Source organism: Cupressus sempervirens, chromosome 7 (assembly GCF_028749045.1).
Source record: "Cupressus sempervirens isolate cs-2001-9-10 chromosome 7, ASM2874904v1, whole genome shotgun sequence".
NCBI lineage: Eukaryota > Viridiplantae > Streptophyta > Pinopsida > Cupressales > Cupressaceae > Cupressus > Cupressus sempervirens.
In genome coordinates, this window is record NC_143124.1 from 85,336,443 (window position 1) to 85,362,073 (window position 25,631).

The 25,631-nt window shown below is 33.6% G+C and overlaps 1 pseudogene; it reads left to right on the forward strand.

Moving 5' to 3' along the window:
• LOC149545620 (MLO-like protein 1) overlaps positions 1-23,409 on the forward strand; it is a 125,195-nt pseudogene extending 101,786 nt beyond the window's left edge.
• The last annotated feature ends 2,222 nt before the right edge of the window (positions 23,410-25,631 follow it).

The window sequence follows — 25,631 nt, forward strand, 5'->3', positions numbered from 1 at the left end:
TATATAGCATTTGAAGATCCAACATTTCTCTATGAATAATTTTTCATAAAAAGCATATTATTTTTTGGTGTCATGTTTGCCTATTTTCCATGTATCACATCATTTTTCTTGCATCATAATAGATGGCTTCTTTTGAGAGTAGGGGTTTTTAGCTCTTGAGCTTTATTTTTAGGGTTTCAAACTCTAAAGTTTCTTGAAAGAAAGGCATCAATTGCATATAGGGACTGAAGATCCAACATTTCTCTACTAATGAATGTTTCATATGCATTATTTTATTGCATCATGTTTATCTTTTATACATGTACCATGTCATTTTTTGCCCCAAAATAGATGACTCCTTTGAATAGTAGGGGTTTTTAGTTGTTGAGGTCTATTTCTAGGATTTCAAACTCTAAAGCTTCTTAAAACCAAGGTATTAGTTTTATATAGGATTTGAAGATCCAACATTTCTGTATGAATCAATGTTTCATAAAAGGTGTATTATTTTCTAGTATCATGTTTGCCTTTTGTCCATTTGCCATGTCATTTTTTTGCATTAGAATGGATGACTACTTTGAAGAGTGCATGAGTTTTTAGTTGTCAAGCTCTATTTCTTGGGTTTCAAACTCTAAAGTTTCTTAAAGCCATGTATCAATTTTCTATAGGGTTTGAAGCACTACTATTTCTCAGTGAATAAATGTTTCATAAACAACATATTATTTTTTGTAGGTTTTCCCCATGTACCATGTCATTTTTTGCATTAGGATGGCTATTTTTTAGAGTAGTGGTTTTTTGTACTTGACCTCTATTTGTAGGGTTCGAAACTCTAAAGTTTCTTACAACATATCTATTTTTTCTAGGGCTTGAAGTTCTAACATTTTAATGTGAATGAATGTTTCATAAATAATGTACTATTGTTTGGTGTTGGGTTTTCATTCATGCTTCTATTTTACACTTTTGCACTATTGAATGTCTTTTTTCCTACTTATTTTGTTACACCATGTGTCCTCCATAGCCTTGTCCCATTCTGAAATCCTTGATGCTTCCTTAAATGACTATGGATTTGAAGCAATGGCTATATATGCACGTGGAAATGACTTGTGCTATGACCTAGTCCTCCGAGTGTCTGAAGGATTTCCCACCAATGAAGCTATAGCATTAGGGGTTGTTGTGCCCAATGAGGTTTAGTGGAAGAAAAAGAAATCTCCTCAACTATTTGTTGACCCTATGAAGGTGGTGTCCTATGAGTCAAAGTTAAAGGAATCTCATCTTCTTGGTCACTTTCATCACTATGATCACTATCCATGAAGGAGGAAGAAGGAGTTGCAAAAGCCAAACTTGGACATGTTTCTTCAAAGTGAACACTCCTCACATAAAAGATTTCATGCATCTTTGGATCCATTAGTTTGTATGCCTTGAGATGGTCAAGATATCCAACAAATATGCATGGTTTCCTTTATGGTTCTAATGCCCTTTTCTTTTGTGGAGGTATCCTTGTCCATGCTGGACAACCAAATTTTTTGAAGTGCTTTACACTTGGTTTCCTGGCACACCATGCCTCAAAAGGTGTTATTCCATCTAAGGCCTTATGAAAATTTCTATTTTGGATGTAGTTGGCACAACACATGGCTTCTACCCAAAACACTTGATCGAGAGACTTATGTTGAAGCATACAAGTGGTCATTTCCTAAAAATTGTTCTACTATAGCACATATGCAACTAACTGTTGAAGATCTATACCCTCATGTGTGTAAAAGTCTATAAGCCTAGAGATTCCATATTCCCTGCCATTATCTATTCTTAGGATTTTGATGGTTTTCCCTAATTTTTTATTAACTTGAGCTTTGAAGGTGATGAAGTTATCAAATACTTCATCCTTATGAGTAAGAAAAAAGACCCAAGTGTACTATGAAAAGTCATCAATAAATGTGAGAACATATTGAGCCTTACCAAAAGATCGTATTGGAAATGGGCCTGTTACATCACTATGAACCAATTCTAGAATAGTAGTTGCCTTCCAAGACTTCCCCTTGTCATATTTCTCTTTAGGATGCTTACCTTCTTTACAACCTAGACATACACCCTTTGAATATTTGACTTGAGGTAGACTAATGAGCATTTCCTTATTGCTGAGTTGCTGAAGGTAGCAATAATTAAGATGTCCAAATCTCTCATGCCATAGTTCACTTTGAGTATTTGAATGAGTCAACAAGGCAAGGGAAGTGTACTTAGGTGCAAAATGTGAGAAATAATAAAGTCTTGTCTCATGATTAACCTTTCCAACCACCACTGTAGAATCATCTTGGAGATTTTTTGCCACAATTGTATCAAGGAGGAACTCTACTTTGTTGCCACATCCATAGTGAGTGATCTGATAGATGGAGAGAAGTTTGGTACTAAGGTTGGGAACATGAAGAACATCCTTGAAGATGCCATTTTCCAACTCAACATTTCCTTTCCCTTCAACTTCCACTTGAGTATCATTGCCACCATAGATGTAAGGTACATTTAATGGTTTTAAAGAGGAAAATTGCTCCCTTGAAGCACCCATATGATGTGTTGCTCTTAAATCAAGAACCCATTCCTCAAAATTGTTTGTACTTGCAACCAAAGCTTGTCCCTTACCCTTTGAAGTGGATGAAGATCCCTTATCCTTATATGCATTTGGTACATCAATTTTGTGTTTCCTCATTATGTTGACCAATTCATCAATTTTCTCATGTTCATCATGACCATTCCTCCTACAATAGGAACAAGTTTTCTTCTCTTTTTTGTTGGAATTGTTCCCCTTTTGATTATTTTTGGAAGAAGACTTTCTTTGTTGTGAAGAAGAATGTTGAGTAGAAGAAGATCGATTTGAGGAAGATTGTTGTTTTGAGGAGGATTTTTGTGTGTCATCTTGTGTTTTAGCCTTCCACTACTTTTGCTTCTTGTTGGATTTTTTACCACTTGAATTACCTTCATTTGCTACCAAGGCTTTGGTCTTGGAAGACTTGAGGATTCCCATACCCACTATATTGTCATGTTCTAAGATCAACATTTCTGAAAATTTCTCAAATGAAGGCTTGATATAGGCACTACCCATTGTTAATTTATGAGTATTAAAACTGGAAGCAAAAGGAGCATATTCAAGTGGAAGATGAGTCATGATGTGTTTGATCATCTTTCCATCCTTGATGGGTTTACCACAATCCTTAAGTTGTGCCCTATACATGTCTACTTGGGCAAGATAGTCTTTGATGGTGTTAAAATTTCTAGGATCCAACTTGAGAAGTTTATCCTTAATAGTGTAAGCCATGTCTTCATCTACTTTCCCATACAAAGCTTCAAGTTTAGCCCAAACCTCTATTGAATCGATAAGCTTCCTAATGTGAAATTTGACAGTATCAGAGATATTTTTCAACAAAGTTCCTAGGGCTATCTCTTGTTTGGATTCCCAATCTTCTTTCTAAGCTTCATGAACATTGCTAGGAGGTTTCTTTGCTGCACCAGTTACATAACACAATAAACCTTTTTCTAGCAATAGTTCTTTAACGTTTTTTTTTTCCAAGTAGCATAATTATGTGGAGTTAACTTTGAAAAAGAACCCATAATGCACGAGCACAAGATCAATGAGACAAAATACATAGTAAACACCCCCCTTTTTCACTATGTAGTATTTTTCCTAAAAGTAGTAGTTTTCCTAAAAGTAGTATTTTTCTCCACACAAGCCTACAATTTGACTACAAATATGAAAAATAGACAAAAAAAATACACTTTCAAAAAAAATAGAACTTGAAAAGGAGTACAAATGAGCCCTTATGATGCATTTGAAGTTGTAAAATGTAGGATTGGGTAGCTACACTTGCCAAAAAATACTTATTCTGAAAAACTCATGCACCAAAACTAGAAAATAGCTACAGCACTAAAAAGTTTAGGAAATTTTACCCAAAATCATAAAACATTGTACTTGATTTGGAGTTCAAATGTCTAAGTTATGGCCTTTCAAAGTCAGGCAGACAAATCAAAACTGCATCTGAAGAGGGGTCTAGAGTGGAAAACATGATGTTAAATTTGATGGTCAAATGGTTGTCATAGTACTTCAAAAATGCCCTCAAATGATGGTCAAATGATTGTCAAATTTAGGATAGTACTTTGTTGATGTCAGCAAAAATGCACGTCCTTGTTGACATGGTGATGAAATCACTTGTATGACTGATGATGTCAACTGTACAACACTATACAAATGTGTACGACTAGGTCTGATGTGTACTACTAACTTAGCATATGAAAGATGACTTGGTGTGTTGACTGTGTCTGCTGACGTGGATTAGGATTTGCAGGAGGATGCGTGGACCCACTACGATTTGAACACATGGAAACTCATGAGTTATATGCTAGTATGGGCACTATGTTTCACATTTTGTGTGGCATTTTTTGATTGGCCACTTGTTTGCAAAGGCTTTGCATAGTGGCAACTTTAGCTGATGTGTACACTGACCTAGGGTTAGCTTGCTTGGTGTGGTAGAATGTTATTTAGCCATGTGGAGGACTACTATCACTAAGCTCAGTATTTCCATGGTGGGCACAAATTGTATGGCTCAATATGATTTAGCCATGTGGCATGGTATTGTCAAAGCTCTAGGAATCAATGCCATGTCAAAATGTGGCTGCATGTGAGGGAGCTGAAACAGACTTTGTGGGCATTGTAAAAGAAAAATGATAGGGCTAAAATAGTCTTTTTAGGTGCTAGAAAGCTTTAATTAATCCCACATTCATGGGCGAAGCACTTCCAACACTATGTAAAAAGGAATGCATGCCAAAGCTAAAACAAATGCAAATGTCGATGGATTGGACTCTCGTCGAGTTGATGTAAGAGTCACTGGTAGTATTATGTGATTGCCAAATTTTCAAATGCTGATGTCGATAAATATTATGTAGCTAGTAAGATAGGTAACTGCTGATTTGGAGTTGCAATCACTAAAATATGGTATATGCCTACCTAAATAATAGAGAATATTCTATGGAATATTTTTTGCACAGGGTCGAGGTGTGACTGCACAATGCCTATGCTAAATTTTTTTTCTCTACATGCCCAACTGGGCATAAAATAATTTTGAAAATGCAAAAATAATCAAATTTGAAAATTAATTAAATAGATCAAATAAAAGATCATACCCAACTTGCAAATTGGGCCTTTGGGTTTTGATTTGCAAAAAAATTCTACCTCATAATCAACTTTAGCCTAAGGTAGACATATTTATAGTCAATCTTCACTGAATCTTTGCTCTGGATGCAATGGTGAGGTCTACTTCAGCTCTAGACACTCCTAGTTGCTGCAAATGCTCTGGATATGAATTGGGTCCCTTCGAGAGATGAAGCAACAAGGTCTCCAATGGTTATGTGATGAGTATCTCCCTCATCTCTGATATAGATTTTGCAATTGGCATGGATTCATGCTTTATGCAAGAACCACATGAGCTTCATTGGAAGGCTGCCAAGCATATTTTGCACTACATAAAGGGTACACATACACATGGGTACAAGACTTTAGCTGGTTGGATACACAGACTCAGACTATGCAGGGGACCTTGATTCTCGCAGGTCTACTTCAAGTTATATATTTCACCTTGGTTTTGGCCCTATTTGATGGAAAATTAAGAGGCAAAATAATGCAGCTCTTTCTTCCACAAAGGCTAAGTATTGAGGAGCTATCCATGCAACTATGGAGGCTCTTTGGTTACAACATATCTTGGAGGAGTTTGGATTTGATCTACCTAAGCCTACAATTATTCATTGTGACAATCAGAGTGCTATTGAGATCTCTAAGCATCCAGTTCAACATTAGTGGACAAAGCACATTGAGGTTCATATGCACAACATTAGAGAGCTTATACATGAGTAGATCATTGCACTACAATACTATCCTACAACATAGCAAGTTGTTGATATCTTCACCAAACCCTTCATTGAGGTCAAGTATATTCATTTGTGAGGTCTCTTGGGGGTGTAAGATGTTGCAGAAAGGGAAGTCCCTTGACTTCTTTCTTCTCTTTCTTCTAGGAGGGATTTTTTCCTCATCTAAGGTCTTCTTCTCTCTCATTTTTTTATTTTACTTATGTCTTTTTTTGGAGGAGGGTTCTTCCCATGAGGTTTTCCCTCTTTCTCAGCTTTATGAGAGATTGCATTACATGTTTGTATGTAGAGCATTACTTTTGTACATGGGTACCTAACATGGCCTCGTAGCTGGGACCCATTATGCATTCGTGAGCTTAAGTGCACTCCCCTAAGTTGCACTTAAGGGGGGGTGTTGGTGTAAATGGATATTTACTATTTACACTTTACTTAAGTTTACTTAGGTTAGTGCATTATTTTATTATTTTGCATTATTTTATTATTTATTTTTATGAGACACTTAGGAGTTTGTGTACTTTTTTGAGTTGTCATGTTGACAACACAAAAGTACACAACTCTATTTCAGCACATGGTGTCTACAACACTAGAGTTTTCATCATTCACTAAGTTTTCATGTAGACACCATAGTTAGTCGCACTCATAATTTAGCACATGGTGTCTACAACACTGATTTGTGTGCTGCACCATTGTAGGCTTATCCTCTCATCATCACACTTACTTCCGTGCTTAATGGAGGATAACCCATGTTTGGTGGACATGTTCTTAGTTGTATGAATTATCATAATGTTGATTCTTAGGCATTCTAGATGCATCTCAAAGGCTTTTATATATAGGCACTCCTAGTGTAGTTGTACATTGAATTGAATACTATATAGTTATTTGATCATACTCTAGTCTATTTTGTGCTTATGTTTGAGTTCCTTGGTCTTGGGTGAATTCTTCCCTAAGGAAAATTCTTATAGTAATAAAATTAATTACTTTATATCTTATTATTTATTAAGAAACTCTCATCTCAATAAGGCCCAAAAGAAAACTTCTTGTTCTTCTCCACCAAAGTGAAACATGATGTTCAATGTGAATTGCACTCTTGGTTTCCATTTATTTTAGTTGAAATTTTTTATTGTTTATCTCAATACCATGCCATTCCATGGTGCACTTTGATGTGAGTGAGAGTCACCACCATCCATGTACCATGCCATCTATGTCCCTAGTATTTAATACCTGTTGATAGCCCTCCTAAGTCTTATTTGGAGGCAATCCTTGACTAGTGATTATGAATGAAACAACATACATGCATGCATGCAAACACACACACACACACACAAATATACACACACACATATATACATATATACACACACACATATATATATACATATACATATACATATATACATATATATACATATGGATATATACATACATAGACACATACATATATATACATATACATATATATATATATATATACATATATATACACATATACACTTATATATACATATATCTATACACACACACACACACACACATATATATATATACAAACACACACACACACACAAACACATGCACATCTATGTGTGGAAACATACCCCCCAAATAGAGAAGTCTAATACCCTAACAAGAATAAAGAGAAAATAAAGTTGGATAGATATACATGCCAATAAAGGAAAAATCCTACAATGCATCGGTAAATTGTGAGCCCCTCATTGGGAGGTCTTGGATTCAGATCTACTCAAGATTAACACATAATAATAATTTATTTAATACTAGTAATAAAATGAATAATAAATAATCTAGGCTTTGGACGATTACAATTAATAACTTACATAAACATTCAAATAGAATTTCCCTCCCCATTCAAAAGTTTTGAACATAATAAGTACTTTTAGGATACAAAGTGAGATTACACATGCAAACTTGGACTAAAAGGAGATACTTGATTATGTTGGTATGAGGCTTATTTTATTTACTATTCATCCTTTGGATGCTATACTTCTTCCTCTTAATCTCATTTGTTCACCCTCATTTTTCCTATCCTCCATCAAATAGACAATCTTTATCTATCTATATATATAACATTCATTTCCTATGGTAGTGGTTGTGTAGCCATGAAAATAGACTACATAACAATAGACACTATTTTGTTAAATGAAGCATATAAATCCCTCTTGGTAAGCCTTCTATTTTGGTGGCTACTTAACCAGTGCCCATTTCCTAATACCTATCTCATTGTGAATTAATCATTTCACATGTTTCTCTATAATTAGTTAGTCCCTTTCATTGGTTATAATTATCTAGTTGTAACTATTCAAATATTCATCCTCAACCTCTAATTGAACTATCCTATAATCTAAGAAAATCCAAAATGTCTAAAAGTGGTCCAACCAAATTGAACCAAACCTAACTCATGCATACATCCATGCAATCTAACTTAGCAACAAGAAATCCATTGATTTGGACTAAAATTTGTTGTCAATCCATTGATTATAAATAATCCAATTATTAAAAATATAGACACATCATTCTCATTCTTGACACATACTCATTATGATAGAGAAAATATTTTAAATATGTGAATTTTATTATTATTAAAATTTATATCTTCATCATCATGATAGTCAAATAATATTTAAGTTGATTAGGGGTTAAATATTGGTTTATTTGTACCTTATTCTATATGTTTTCTTATGTATAGTTTTATTACATGTATTTATAAAGATCCTTCTACCATATCATGATAAGGTCATCATTTTAGACCATATTATAAATTTAGACAGATCACATTTGCATTTGATCCTTGTGTACCAAATTGGCATATTGTAAGCCTAGTTCCTTATAAAATTGTACATAACATCAAGTATAATACAAATTTATGGTTTATCATACCACTACAAGATGACTCTCTCTCAATCTCTCTCACCACCTTCTTATCAATTATCCATGTCTCATATATCAATGATCTAACCTTTTATCCATGTTTAGATTATACCCACATTCTTTGAACTCCTTCATCCTATTAAGGGGACATGATTTTATCTACTCTCAATATCATATTTCATGAATCATATCTCTCCAATGACTTGATAATCATGCTACTAGTTTTCTTTCATTGAACCAATAATACTATTTAATATATTATTCCACTTTTTTTTTTCATGATGACATATTAAAGAGGGAAAAATCTAAAAACCCAAAATTGTATACAATTAATCAACAATCTTTATCCCTCTATATTATCCTTTATCCTTAATTCAACTTCATCCAAGTTTGATATCATAGAACATATTTAAACTTATCCAAGCCTTCTTCCTTGGAGGGTATCAAAGCTTGTAAATGGGTATGATGGAGTTCAATCTATTAATCCATTTATATATGTAATGTATTTTGAGATATCAAAACTCATGAAATTCCAATAGCTTGAAAGATCTTGGATGTCATTAATGTTTAGTTTATATTGAGGCATTTGTATCATCTTAAGTTGGAAGTACTCTAATTTAATGAGGATTTAAGACCTTTTAAATATAAGATCATCATTTTCCCTCTCTTTAATTTCTTTTTCCATTTTGCATCCTTTATCCTAGGTGGAATTAGCATAACACCTAATAGATTCTCTTTAAAACTCCTATTTTCATGGTGATAGACTTGAGGTAGGATCTATTTCTAATAGGTCCTATTATAACTAATAGTCCTTCAAGATAATTTTGGGGGGGGGGGGGGGGGGAGGGTGGGAAAATCTTAACCATTCAACCAAAGTAAAAAACAACCATAATAAAATGAACATAGACAATTACACCATATATGTTGACTAGGGAAACCCTTGATCAAAGGGAAAACCCTAGTGGGAATGATGCCCATAAGATGATGTACTAATATAATTATTCCTTTTTAGAGGATGGAAACTATTAGGAGTCTATTATAATATTTAGTACATAGAGTCCCTATTAGGAGACTTTGAATCCCTGTTAGGAAATTCCAAGCCTATTAGGAGTTGTAGTACAATGTATCCAAGATGAGCCCACTGCCCAAACATGCAATTTCAACTACAAGATGAGCTCACAGCTCAAACATGTAATTTAATATTATGTTCTTCTTTCCTTTTTCTATCAACTAAAAAAATCATTATTAGAGCTTGTAGACAAGGTCACAAACCTCATATCCAAATATCAAACCTTGAATCACTAAACAAAACCTTAGTAATGAAGTTTCCTTAACTTTCACACTACTCTGCTCAACTTTGCATTTCGCTCTTGCTGTTGCTTATCTTTAATTATTAAAACCATACCATGATAAAGGAAAATGTCCTTCATTTATACCAAATCCTCAAAATAATTCCTTGAGTCAATTGTTAGACCTTCTCAATTAATTGTTATATGACCACAATAAGAATGTGGTACATTTAGCAATAACATAAATCTTCTTCCTTGCATTTTGAATAAATTTCTATAAAAATAATATTATGATGAGTAAACTTAGCCATGCCATCATCAACATGTCTTCTTCATGTCCTCAACCTCAATTCTTAGAATATCAACTCTGCGAAGAGATATAACAAGTTTACCAAAACATGCCCCTATAAACTCTATCTTAGAACAAACATCACCAAAACTTACATAACTTCTTTAAGACTTATCATTTCTTCTTCTAACATTAACTACATATAATAGATACTCAAAAGTATCTCCCATAATCTCAGATGGTTAGAATAATCAACTAGCCATCTATACCAACTTGATCTTTCCACTATTTGTCTATCAGATACCACATAAAACTGCTATGTTGACATCAATGACAAACTTAGTCCTGAATGTAACATATCATCATAGTAACATATCTAGAATACTCCCCCATAGGAATATTATCAGAATTCATGCTTTCAAAAATTTCTCTCTTTGGCATTAATGGAAATATAGATGAAAAACATCTAGTTCCAAGTATACCAACAAAAGATTGTTAATCGTCAAATCTTCTTCATCAATCATTCTCCCCCATTGATATACTTCAATGTGATTTCTGATAAACTATCATTCAATGATGTGCTTGTTCCTATCATACTATACTCATGCCAAACTTCTTCAACTATCATGCATACTACTTTACCATGCTATTTTTCATGCCAAACATCTCCTCTATTTACATCAATGTCAAAGGTTTTGGCAACTAACTTTACTGCATCAAATTCTACAATAACTAATTCTTACTTAGCTTGAGTGTCAAAAGACATTGTTAAAACAACATCCAATAAGAATCCTACATGACTCTATTTGTCACAGATACTCCCCCATACAGGAAGCATCAACATTTAGTCCAGACAACAATGGTACTTTGTTACACTAGACTAATGCACTCTTGCATCTTCTATTCTAATGTAGGAAGGGGCATAATCCTAAGCATACCTCACAAATACTCAAAAGTCTCTTTGAGAAGAGGTTTATTAAATATATCTACAATCTACTCTTTAGTGCTTGCATGGTCCAATCTGATTTCCTTTTCTACAACTTTCTCTCACAACATATGATACTTAATAGAAATGTGCTTGGTCTTAGAATGCAATACTAGATTCTTAGACATATTTATCATGCTTGTGTTGCCATAATGTATGACAAAAATTTCATTGATTTCTATTCTTATATCCTTTAGCATCCTCTTTGTCCAAATGAATTTATTGCAATCATTTGCTATTGCAACATACTCTGCTTCCACTATACTTTGTGATGTATAATCTTACTTCTTGCCCAACCAAGAAACCAATCTTCCTCAAAGAAAGAAAGCTTCACCATTGGTGCTTTTTCTATCATCCATACTACCTGCCCAATCAAGATCAATATAAGCACTTAGAGTGAAATCATTAGATCTATCATACAACAATCCAAACTCAAATATTCCTTTTAGATATCTAAATATCCTTTTGACAACTACAAAATGTGCTTCTCTGGGATTAGCTTGGAATCTTGCAACAATTCCAACTACATTCGCTATATCTATCCTTGTGTGAGTTAGATATTGCAATCCTCCGATCATAGATCTGTACTTTTTCTACTCAATAGTAGGTGTCTCATCCTTTATAGATAACTTGTGTCTAGTTACCATAGGTGTTCCAATGGATTTGCATGTTTCCAAACCAAACCTTTTCAGTAAATCCTTTAAGTACTTAGTCTAAGAAATAAAGATTCCTTCTTTATTCTATACAATCTACAATCTGAGGAAAGATTTCATTTCTCCTATCATACTCATTTCAAATTCTTTCTTCATCTCCTCAAAAAACTTCTCACTTTCTTCATCATTTTCTCCAAATATGATATCATCAAAAAATATTACCAAAATCATCAAACCATCATTAATTTCTTTCCAATACAGATTATTGTCTACCATACCTTTTCTATATCCAAGTTTTGTCAAATATTTATCCAACCTTGTATACCAAGTTCTAGGTGCTTGCATCAATCCATTATAATGCTTTCCTTAGTTTACATACTATGCCCTTGTCATTTGTCAAAGGAAATCCTTTAGGCTACTCAATGTATACTTCTTCAAGTTTTCCATTTAGAAATGGTGACTTGACATCCATTTGATATACTTTGAATTTATTCTATGCTACATAGGCTAATAATAATCTTACTACTTCTATTCTAGCCACTAGAGCATAAGTCTCCTCATAATCTATCCCTTCTTGTTGTGAGTAACATTTGCATTCCAATCTTGTTTTGTTTCTTACAACTTTTCCTTGTTCTTTCATTTTGTTTTTGAATACCCATTTCTTGTCTACTAGTCTAGAAACCAATTCCCATGTCTCATTCTTTAATATCTAATCCAATTCCTCTTTCACAGCTTGTTTCCAATAATCATCTTTACATGCTTCATCTGCATTCTTAGGCTTAACTTGAGATATCAAGCATAGTTCTTCATTTTCTTTGCTTCTTGTCATCACATCTTTGTCTTTACTTCTAATGATCTGTTTGGATGGGTGATGCTTTATCATATTCTTTCTTGAAATAGGAGTTGCTATCTCAAATCTTTGCTCTATTGAAGGTTCCAAGCTTTGTTCCTTCCTTGGCTCTCCTTCATTATGCAAATCATTGTTAGTCTCAAGAAATAACTTATCATTCCTCAACTTAATAACAACATCATCATTTGAATTGTAATAAACTATTCTCTCTTGTATTCTTAATTTCTCATCAATTCTCACATTTGCACTTCTGATAATAGTCTTGGTTCTCTGATTATAACATTAATACGCCTTTTTTTTCAATGAATAATAAAGAAACATACCTTCATCACTTTTAGCTTCAAACTTACAAATATCATCATCTCTTTTGATATAACACTTACCACCAAATTTTTTGAAATACTTAACTATAGGTGAGTGACCAAACCATAGTTCATAAGGGGTCTTGTTTGTGTCTTTCTTGACTTGCACTCTATTAATAGTGTAGATTACTATATTCACATCATCTCTCCAAAACATCTTGAATACATCATTTTTTGCTAACATAGCTCTTGCAACTTTTGTAATTGACTTGTTCCTTCTCTCTACAATGCCATTTTATTTAGGGTTTCTCAAAGCTGATAACTAACTTTTAAATCCATTTTCTTCACAAAAAAATGTTAAACTCATTTGATGTAAATTCTCCTCCTCTATCTAATCTTAAACATTTAATCTTCGTGCCAAATTCATTCTCAACCCTATTCTTGAATATCTTGAACTTATCAAATGCCTTAGATTTCTCTTTAAGAAATACAACCCACATCATTCTAGAAAAATCATCAAGTAGAATCATAAAATACCTTTCACCATAAAATCCTTTAGTCTTTGTAGGATCACTAAGAATTGTGTGTACAATCTCCAAATTTTCTATAGTGGTAAACTTTTTGCTGGGAAAAGAAGTTCTATTATGCTTTGGTAAAACATACTCTCTGCAAATTATGTTAGTAGGCTTTACAATCTTTGAAAAATCTCTAACTACAGACATTCTACTTGTCTTCACAATACTATCAAAGTTTATATGACAAAATCTCTTATGCCAAAGCCAACTGTCATCTACCTTTGCAACCAATCAGATCATTTCAATAGGATTCAACTAAAATAAATTACCTCTAGATCTAGTTCTCACTCCAATTACTTTCCATCTTTATCTTTGATCATGCATGTCTTTTTTATGAACTACAACTGATAACCTTTTTCTGCTAATTGTCTAGTGCTCAAAAGATTGTGCTTTAAACCATTAACAAAGTATACATCCTCAGTGTTAGTTTTACCATCAAGAGTTATAGATCCAATACCTTTAACCTAGCATGTTGCATTGTTTCCAAATCTAAAAATTCCTCCATCCTTACCTTTGAAGTCAACAAACTTGTTCATTTTACTAGTCATATGATGTGAACAACCATGCCAATTATCCAATTAGATTTATTCTCAACCTATGGCACCAAAGTTACTTTTTCTAGACTTTCTTCTTCAATTGCCACAAATCCAATTTCATCATCACTAGCACTTAATGCTTGTTCATCAGAATCATTATCTTCATTTGCATACAAATGCTCTCTATCTTTTCTAGGCTTGTAATTTACCTTATAGTTTTTCTCTATTTTAGGACACTTAGATGCATAATGACCATATTCATCATAAGTCCAATATTTAAAGATTTTCTTACCCCCTTTCTCTCTTTTTACTAAAAGGGCTACACCTTCTTCAATCTTTCTATCCCCCTAAAATCTGCTGCTGCTAGCAAAATCTCCTCTAGCACTTGTGCTCCTTGATAGAATGGCTTGAATATTTAGGGCACTAAAAGTTGTCTTTGTTCTAGTCAATTCTTTGAACTATTTGAGCTCATTCTCAACTGCTTCAAGTCCTCCAAGCAATGAAACCTTTGTGAAATCTTTTGTATAAGATATCAACACCTGTATCATTTGAATTTCTAATTTAAATGGTGTTGTTAGAGACTTAAATATCTTTCATATAACCTTATCATCTTCTTTGGTTCCTCTTTGAGCTTTGATACCCACAACAATTTTTGATATCTTGCCTATATATATTCTTATAGATTCATCTTCCATTGTTTTAGCATCTTGAAATGCACAAATCCAACTTCATAGTCTCAACTTCTTAGAGTGTGCATCTCCTTCAAAACCATTTTACAAAGCTTTCCAAATCAAATCTGAAGTGGCAAGTGATTTTACTTGATTGTACTCAATTTCAAGAAGTGCAGTCAATAGTGCTTCTTTAGCTCTCATGTTGCACATAAAAGATCTCTTTTTGCCTCAGTGCAAATTTCCAAATCCTTTTCAACAATGATTCTCTTCTTAGATTTTGTCAAGATTCAATATCCCAAACCCATGCACAAAAAATTTGTATTCATATTTTCTTTCCATCTATCATAATTTTTTCTATCAAACTTCAAACTATCTAAACATGTTCACCATGGATCTCCCATAGTTGTTAAACTTTATCTTCGAGGACCTAATTCTCTGATACCAATTGTTAGAAATAATATTCCACCAAGATACTTGGGTGTGAATTAGTTATCTAATAATTAAAAAAATTATCTTCTTTAAAAAAATTTAACCATTAAACCAAATTAAATAGCAACCATAATAAAATGCACATAGATATGTACACTAGACATGTTGACTAGGGAAATCCCTGATTAGAGGGAAAACCCTGGTGGGAATGATACCCACAAGATACTATACTAATATAAATATTTTTTTTTAGAGGAAGGACCCTATGAGGAGTCTATTACAATATTTAGTACATAGAGTCCTTTTTAGTAGACTTTGAATCTCTATTAGGAGTTGTAGTATAATGTATGCAAGATGAGACCACTTCCCAAACATGAAATTTTAACTACAAGAAGAAATCACTTCTCAAACATGTAATTTACTATTATGTTCTTCTTTCCTTTGTTCTATCAACCAAATGAATCACTGTCAAACCTTGTAGACCATGTCACAAACCTTAGATCCAAATATCAAACCTTGAATCACTCAGTAAAACCTTAGCAATGAAGTTTCCTTCACTTCTACATTGCTATGCTCAACTTTGCATTTTGCTCTTGCTGTTGCTTATCATCAATTATTGAGACCATAACATGAAAAAGGAAAATTTCCTTCCTTTATACCAAATCCTCAAAAAAATTCTTTGAGTTAGCTGTTAGACCTTCTTAATTAATTATTATGGGACCACAATAAGAACACATTACATTTAGCGATAACATAAATCTTCTATCTTGCAACTTGAATAACTTTTTGTACATACAATATTATGATGAGTGAACTTAGGAACGTTATCATCAAAATATCTTCTTTATTCCCTCAACGTCGATTCTTAGAATATCAACTCTGCTAAGAGATATAACAAGTTTACCAAAACATGCCTCTATAAACTCTATCTTAGAATAGACGTCACCAATACTTACATAACTTCTTCTAGACTTTTTATTTCTTCGTTTGACATTAACTGTATATACTAGATACTTAGAAGTATCTCCCATAACCTTGGATGGTTAGAATAGTTAGCTAACCATCCATATCAACTTGATCTTTCCACTATTCTTCTATTAGATACCACATAAAACTGCTATGTTGACATCAATGAAAAACTCATCCATGAATGTAACATATCATCATAGTAAAATATCTATAATACTCCCCCATAGGAATAGCACCAACATTCATGCTTCCAATAGGTCCTTCCATTACATACACCTTTCCACATGGAATCTTCTCTTAGCACTAAAATAGGGTTTCCTTAGAAATTAAACATGATTTCTAGGTTTTGAAACCTATTTTGGGGTCATTCAATTGCCCCCAAGGGTAAATTGTCTTGTTAATGCATCAAGGACAAACTACACCCATGATGGGCCAATCAGGGACATAATGCACCCCTAATGAAGCCCTTTTTTGGATCTTTTTCTCTAGGTTTTGTGTTTTAGATAATCATGTGTTAATTCCTAGGACAATCAACCTATGGAAGTTAATAAATTCTAATGTCTATATTAGTCCCTCCATTTTCTCCATTCCTCATCCACACTTTTAGTGCCTCTCATATTTGCATTATGTACCTTAATATATTTTGGATTTGAGAGATATTTTGATACTTATTTTGGATGATATTCAAGATTTCTTGATGGTTAGATACTATATTTGGATTTCCAACATGGATGATAGATACTATGTTATTCAATTTGATCATATTTGCATGATGATACGCATTGATGTGACATGATGCTCTATGATGATATCTGGTTATTTTGTATTCAAACATACACTCTATTTATGATTATATGGTGGACTTATTGGATTCTAGATACTATGGTTTTATGCTACATATATTTACTTCATTCTTGTTTGAAGATATTTTTTGATGTAGTGAGTGATGCAAATAGATTTTTTTAATGTAATTAAATATATGGTTAATTATGTGATTTAATGCATTTATCACTTTGACTGTATTATTATATGCAATTGCACTTGATCGTGTTGTTTAGTGTGTAGGATTTATATCCCCATTAGTAATGTTGTCCTTGTATGGATGACCTATCTTTTTTAATTGTTAATTAAACCCTCTAGTTAGTTAGAATATCCAAATTCATTTACATTTGTGACAAAACTAGTATTAAGCTTGTGCATTTAGATATCTACATTTTGTCATAGAAATTATTGAGGAATATTGCAATTTAATGTTTTAAGGGAATTTTGGTTTTTGATCTTGTTATTCCATAGTTGAATTCCATTTAATTAGAATTACTTGATTTTGTCTAGGTTAAAGAGGGATTTATTTTAATGAGCCAGTTATTTTCTTGTTTTAATATTTCACTTCGAAAGTGAAAATATATCCCAAAAAGTGAGTTATTATGGACTTCCCACTTTTGAATTGGAAATTTGGAGACCAAAACTATGGAGGTATTGTTGTTTTACTCGTTGTGAGAGCTACAAGTTTGGGATCATCATGATATTGATCTCATTGGATCCAACTCAAGGAGACCTCAATTTTTTGAGACTTTTCAATGTTTTATAGGGAGTGATTATTTTATTGCGAGCATTCCTATTTTTTCCCTTTTGGCTATGAGGTAGGGCTCTTTCATTTTTGTGTTTTAGCTCTATTTTTGAGTCTATTTATGGTACTAATATGTTAGGAGGTAGAGAACTAGTGTTCCCCTTTGTTCTTGTATGTTGGCTCTACCCGGTTGGGTGGGTATGAGCATTTGTTGCTTTTAGTGTGGAGTTTTGGGGTTTTGGATCATTATGTTGGTCATTTTTGCAAATGGAGTTTAAACCCAACTTTTATTTTATATTTGGGGTTTTTATACTTGATTAGAACTAGGGTTTTAATTTCATTGATTTTTGTCAACATTTCTTTTTAGGCATTTTTACTTCACCTTGATTTGTGGGCTACCTAGTTTTTAGGTGTTTCTTGGCACTAAAGTTAGTCATGAACTCAAATTTTCCATAAGGAATATAATCCAAGAATGGATGTATTCTTCTTACATTGGCATTCATATCAAATTCATACTCCCAACAATTTTCTTGAAGGAGTGATTTTATATTTGATTATTTGATTATTTCTCATCCAACCCTTATTTTTTATGATCTTTGTATAGTTGGTGTGTCCACACATGGATAGATGAGCTTGTAATTTTCAAGTCCTTGTGAGACTAGAGCTCCTATTTGCTTCCAATTGAGTTATGTTCATTAGGGTTGGGTTAGAAAACTACATTGCCTATGGGCACTCATCATGTAATGTGCATGGGTATGTAGGATAGACAAGCGGAGAGGCTTCTCTTGTAACCTTAGGTTGTGTTTCTGACAAGGTTGATGTCAAGAACTTTATAATAAGTGATAAATTAATGAATTAATCGGTAATAAAACTAATATAATAAAATAAAATACATGTAGGGGTTGATCCGAGGGTATGTGCCTGTATGATTTTTTTGAGAGTAAGTGTCTGTATGGGTTTACCGAGGACACAATGTGATGGCCTCCCAAGGGAGAGTTTTTGAATGATGTTTACCTTAGGAGTCCCAAATTATCTATACTCCACTAGAGTCCCTATGTAGTAGACCCATAGAGCATCTGATTAGGAACTATTGTATTGCATTGTCTCATGATCTTAGTTTCAGTCCTCTACACTATTTGGTGTGAGTGTTAGCCATAGAAAACTCTATTGTGTATTTTTGTGGTTAGATCACTATCTCCATCAGCATCATGAGAGTGGGTCTACTAGTTCCATGTGGTTGAGAGGCATAGCTACCTATACCACTACTAGGGACCAACATACAAAGTTGGCCTTCTTCCATATTTAGTTCTAGAGTTGGATGCTCACATGGTTCTTTGTATCTTTCCAAAGCATGTTTTCCATGTGATTTATGTTATTTCAATTTATTGAGATAGTTGATTTATGCACATGTATGTTCATTGTGATGTTTCTTTACCACATGATTAAATTAGATGCTATGGAGTAGACGGTTATATGTTTGTTTCTCCTTAATTTATACATCATTTTCATTTCCATTTTTTTGAGTGTTTGAGCCTCGATTTATATATTTCCAGTACCGCCCAATGTGGAGGATTTATTCTTATTGTGCTTCCATTTACAATTTTTTGATTTTAGTCATTTTCATGTCAGAGATGTGTTTCCTTGCATGAAGAAAGAATTCTCTCACGTGGGCCATGGTATATGCTCGTGTGAGAGTGCACATTCTTTTATGTAGCCTAGCATTTACTTGCATGAGAAAGTATTGCCTCACACTTAAGGTGTTCCCTCACATGACTAGGTGTTCTCTTGTGTGTCCTACTATTTACTTGTGTAGTGGAGCATTTCCTCATGTGATGCATGATACTTTATCACATGAGCATGTGTTCACTTGTGCGAGTCTAGCTTTTTGTACTTCCTTGCATGGAAGACATGGATCCTTTTCATGCACCTTCAGGAAGCAAGTTTGGGTGTCTTGGATACCCTATTGGGATGCAAACCTTCCTAGGGCTTGAAAGTTCAAAGATTAAGTATATCATTGTTTGTTTAACTTTCATAGTTGGTTAATGAATGCAATAGTAAGTAGTGATTCTTGGAGATCATTGGTTACTTGGATAGTTTGGTTAAGTATTTTGTTGTAATCTTTGATTGATTGCATGTTAATGTTATTTGAATCCATGCTTGTTACCTATTAAAAAAAATATATTGGCTTTTTATTTATCCTTGTTCCAAGGATCTCTGGGTGGGGCATTACATACAATATTAGAGCCCATGTTGCAACATTGGGATCTCTATGTTATGGTCCTACTATGAAATCATTTTGGTTATACATAATGGTATCTTATTTTGGCTTATGCTATGATTCTTATGTTTTTTGTGTATGACTCTGACTCTTATCTAGGTTCTCCCTTAGAGATACCTCCTACATGTAGGCCTAGTTTTTAGAGGAATAACTGATAGAATAATGGTGAAGAAGAACACCATAAAGAGGAATATCAAGATGATGTTGGAGGACAAGGTAATAACAATCAAGTTATTATTGAGGCATTGGCACCTTTGTTGGGGGATCTCATAGCTTGGTTAGGACCTCAAGTTGAGGAAAATTGACATGATCATGGCCAAGAAGAGGGATCTCACCATGGAGACTCCCACATGTTAGATCATGAAGGTGGAGAAGAGCATGGGCACAAACATGAGCATTTGCACACAACACCTAGTGGTGGAGATTACTATAGGAGAGACCATGGTCGAGATGATGGAGATTCTATGCAAATGGATAAGATGAGAGACCATAATAGGTCTAAACCACCACTGTTTGATGGCCTAGGAGGTGGTCCCAAGGTTGAGACATGGTTACTAGATATGGGGCAATGCTTTTCCTTATATCCTTATGAAAGCAACTTGAAGGCCTATTATGTTGTTAGATAATTGAGAGACCATGGATCTTGATGGTGGGATATGTAGAGTGAGAAGCTCTAGATTAGTATAACCGATCTCACTTGGGAGATATTTGAGCAGAGGTTCAGGGAAAAATTTGTATCTCCACAATACTGAGAAGCCCATGCTAATGAGTTCCATGAGATCAAATAAGGGAACATGTCAGTGGATCAGTATGAGAGGTATTTCTTTGGGCTGAGATAGTACTCAAGCTATCTGATGGCACTCAAAATTGCATTCCCATTTTGAGTGTCTATTCCAAATTTTGAATCACTTTGAGCCCCCTATGAATGCTTTTCATGCATATGTAATTGGTTGTCATTTTAGGGCTTAGGTGGTGTTTTAGTTGTTTAACACCCTTCATTTGACATTTGCATATGTTTTGTATTGATAAATTGGCATTCCAAGCCATTTTGTGAAGTCTTGTTTTGTGTAATTTCCTAATCTACATTTTTGCCTGTGTCGAATAGTGACATGAAGCCCAGTTTGCCTTTCAATATCTTTAACCCAAAAATGTTTTATGAACCACCACTTTGGGGATATTTAATATGCATACCAAAGAGCTTAGGTTTTATATTTTGAGTCATTTCAAATTTGTTTGACTAGGTTCTAAATCCTTCAAAGTTGGTTAGTTACCTCTGTTATAAATTTGCATATTGTTCATAATTCTAGGTAGCTCTATTTGACAAGTTATAACTTTTGACCGGTTGACCTAAATAAGAAAATTCCTTTTGCATCATATTCTAGGGGTTAAAGAATTTATAAGTTCTTGATTTGAGTTTATGATGAATACATTTGGTCAATTTTCAAATGCAATTCTATTTGTAATTTATAGTTTCACTAATGCCATGAAATGCAAATTAATTAGTACCCCTATTTGTGATGTCATAACTTGAAATCTGTGATAGGTGAGATCAAATGGATTGTACCAGTATTTTTTCCTCCAAAAATATTTTAGGTGTGTCAGTTTGTAAGCTTTGACGAATCTATTTGCACACTTTCCTAGGTCTATTCCATTTGTAAAAAATGCTTTTCTGCCAGTGCTTCTAGTCTACAAATTTGAGTAGCTAACTTTGATTGATCACCATTTTCACCCTATTATTCATTGTGGGCCCAAATCCTAGATTTATACACTCCTTGTGATAGTGAACCAATGCCCCAATTTTTATTTCCCCAATTATTAGTTTTCCCAGCTTTCAAAGCCAATTCCAAATGTGATTTATTGTTTTCTGACATGTTTTCTTGAAGGTAGTTCAGAGAGGGCAACTTTGATAGTCAATATCTTTTGACTGAGAATTTTTCATGAGATGAGATTTGATAGGGTAGGAGTATGTGGAATAAAGAATTAGTGTCCTAGTTTTTAGAGCCTAATTAGGCATTTTGGTCAATTTTTAAGGCCAGTTAAAGGACCTCATGATGCAAAATTGATAGTTTGCAGAAAGATATAAAATGAGCTTTAAATTCATTTTCAATGGCCAAATTTGTTTCAAATTAGTGCTAGAGGGTGAATGAATTAGTTTTACAATTCAATCATTTGGAAATGAATTTTTCTTTAGCCAGAACCACTTTAGGGCCCGATTGATTTTAGCAGATTACAAATTTGTACTTTTTGGAAGGAGTGAGCTGCTACAAATTAGAAATTAGGGCATAATATGAGATGGTCTTCAATCTCAATCATTTTAAGGGAAAATAGTTTAGGGAAAGAAACCATTTCTATCCCAAGAGGGACTGCATCATTTGCATATCTTTATATTTGTCTTAGCTATAGTTCACATGGTGTATTGTGTTTCAACCATGCTGATGGGAAGTGCAAAGATATGTACATGGAAGACCTGGGAGAATGAGATTTGAGATAAAAAATATGATCCAAAAGAAGCAATCAATCAAAGGAAATTCAGTCATTTAGTAGAAGATGATTGTGTCAAGAATCAAGCAAAGTGGAGAAAATCTATCATATTGAATTGGATAGTGTCTTTTTTCAAGCAATTCTATGGCTCAGTGACAAAGGCAGATTATAGCACACTATGATTGAGTTTCATTGAGACTCAATGTAAATTAAATCCAAAATTTTATTTTCACAAATACATGATGCGAACTCTTGAAGTAGATTTCAAGAAAGTTGTCAGTATAAGTTGGTACCTATGGTTTTTTGTGGTGATCTTTCTGCTTGTTAAAATTCATGGTTGGCACTCATATTTTTGGCTAGCTTTCCATCCTTTGATTCTTTCTCTTACTATTGGTGTAAAACTGTAGCATGTCATTATGTAGCTAGCTCAAGAAGTTTCTAAAAATTATACTATAGCTAAAGGAGACATTCTTGTCTAGCCTTTAGATGACCACTTTTGGTTAAAAAAGCCCAAAGTAGTCCTTCATTTAATTCACTCTATTATTTTCTAGAATGGTTTTGAACTAGCATTTTTCTTCTGGATATGGACAACTTACAATTTTGACTCTTGCATTGTAGGAAGACTTGTGTATATAGTTCCAAGGCTTGTAATCGGGGTTCTTACTCAAATTGTTTGTAGCTACATTACATTACTACTTTATGCCCTTGTCACATAGATGGGCCCTCATACAAAAAGGAAATTTTTGAGAATAATGTTCAAGAGGAGACTCATGCCTAAAAATAATGCAGTAGGGGAGGCGTAAATGATAGAGGGAAATGTGAATTCCTTGTCTTATTGTAGGAAGACCACAAAGAAGAGTTCCACATGCACCAAAAGAGGGAGGCGGCAAAGAAAGAAGATGGTCCCCATGAAATTTTCAAAATACCCCATGTTAGAACATAAGAGTAGGTGGTTTCTAAACAAAGGGTAGTAGGGAGAATAGAGTTTGTAGGGCATCCACATTGAAGGTGGATATGGAAATAAGAAAAGTGACTAGCATAAGGGGAACATCCATGCATAGAAGATGTAGAGGCATCCACGATTCACACTAAGGATAAAAGGGCAAAGAAAGTTCAAACACTTTGTCCCACATTCATAGTATGGGCAATTCTTTCAATTGTTAAATACTCTAGTGTACAAGAGGTATACTATCTTAATGAAAAGAGCCTTTTAAAGGCTAGCCTTGCATGGTGGGTTTGACTTGGATAGTTGGCAGTGACCAATAGATAGATTTTGACCCAAACTTTGCAGGAAGAAAGTGCTACATGGCAACTAGTCATATGCTTGAAAAAAAAATTTGAAGCTCTACAGTGGTACACAAATTGGAGACCCCATATGGTTGGAAGCTGAGTTTTTGAAGGGCTCCAGTGGTACATGGGATGTAAAAGCAGAAGGTCAAAAAATTAATGTTTACAATGCTATGACCAATGACCACTCTGTGAGATTGGAAGGTAAAAAATTAGTGTTTGAGATGCTATGAAGTGTATGATTGAGAGAGGCTTAGTTTGAAGATTGAGATGCTAGAGGATAAAAAATTGAAACATTTCAAATGCATAAATAGATGTAGAGCCCACCTAGATAATTGGCCAATGAAGAATTAACACTTGGGACTGGTGGATTAGGCAATAATAGCAGAGGAAAATAAATAGTTATAAAATCAAAATTCACAATATTTTTGAATTCATGAATTTTCAAGTGCACATTGATTTGAATAATTTTATGATTTTATATAGTTTATACTATATAAATTTTTAATTTTTTTCATTTTTATGCTCTGTTCATGGTCTGGGAGCCAAATTTTCAAATTGGTCTCAAAGGCACAATTTTTATCCAAAATATGCAATGCAGTATACCTTTGGAAGTGGGAGGAAACAAATTTTTCAAATTTGGGGTCAAATTTTGTACAAGTCTTCATTGATTTGCTCTGCAAGAAGATTTGTGTTTTTCAAGGCATTTTCAGTGAAACAGGCAAAATTCATCATGATGCATCAGAGTTAGTTGGGAAGTAACAAATAAAGTTTGTTGAAGCCTAAACAAATTCTGGAAAAGTTTTAATCCCTTTAGAGTTCAATTTTAACTAATTTTTTCTATTTCCTTGAGTTCAAATTTGGCATTAAAATGAGTTATTTTTTCAATCAAATATTTGAGATATTATATGCTTGTAGAGGGTAAATGATGGGGATTTGATATGCAGTTATAGAGAGAGGGTAGAGAACATTTTTAAGCTTCTTGGGAAAGAATTTTGAGGGGACACTTGTCATTTTTTGATGAAATTTGGGAATTTATTTCTCCTATATCATTCTCTTTCTCTTTCTTTGAAGGGGTTCTAGGTCATTTTTTGATGAAATTTGGGAATTTATTTCTCCTATATCATTCTCTTTCTCTTTCTTTGAAGGGGTTCTAGTTTTCATTGTGAAACCATAGGCTATTGTTGGTTTTGCTTCCTATCTTTTGAGCTGTGTTCTAGTAGTGAAGCCCACACATCCACTCTTGTGTAGATTTTTATTTCATTTCATGTATTGTTTTATGAGATATTAAAAATTTGATGCTAGATCATGTGAAGTATTTTGAGTTTCATTTAGTTTTACCAATTTATGTATTTGGTCTTTCTAAAGATGAATGCAAAGGGGATTTACAATGAATTATCTATGTTTTCCTATTTTGTCTCCTAATTCTTAATATGCTATTGACTTTGAGATTTAATGAATAAGGTACATTTGATTTAAGATAGCTTGGATGAGTTGTGTATGAGATCTGATGTTGCTTTTGACTCAAGGAGTTAAGTAAATGCTTCAATGTTCTAATAGGGTTTTTGGGTGTATGAAGGGGATATTTCATAAGAATGGAATTTGGGAATTTTAGTTGACAAACTTAATTGTAAGGCAATCAAGTTAGGTCTTCCTACTGGTAATGACTCTATGTTGCAATGGATAAGGCACTGATCACTAAGTCAGATACAA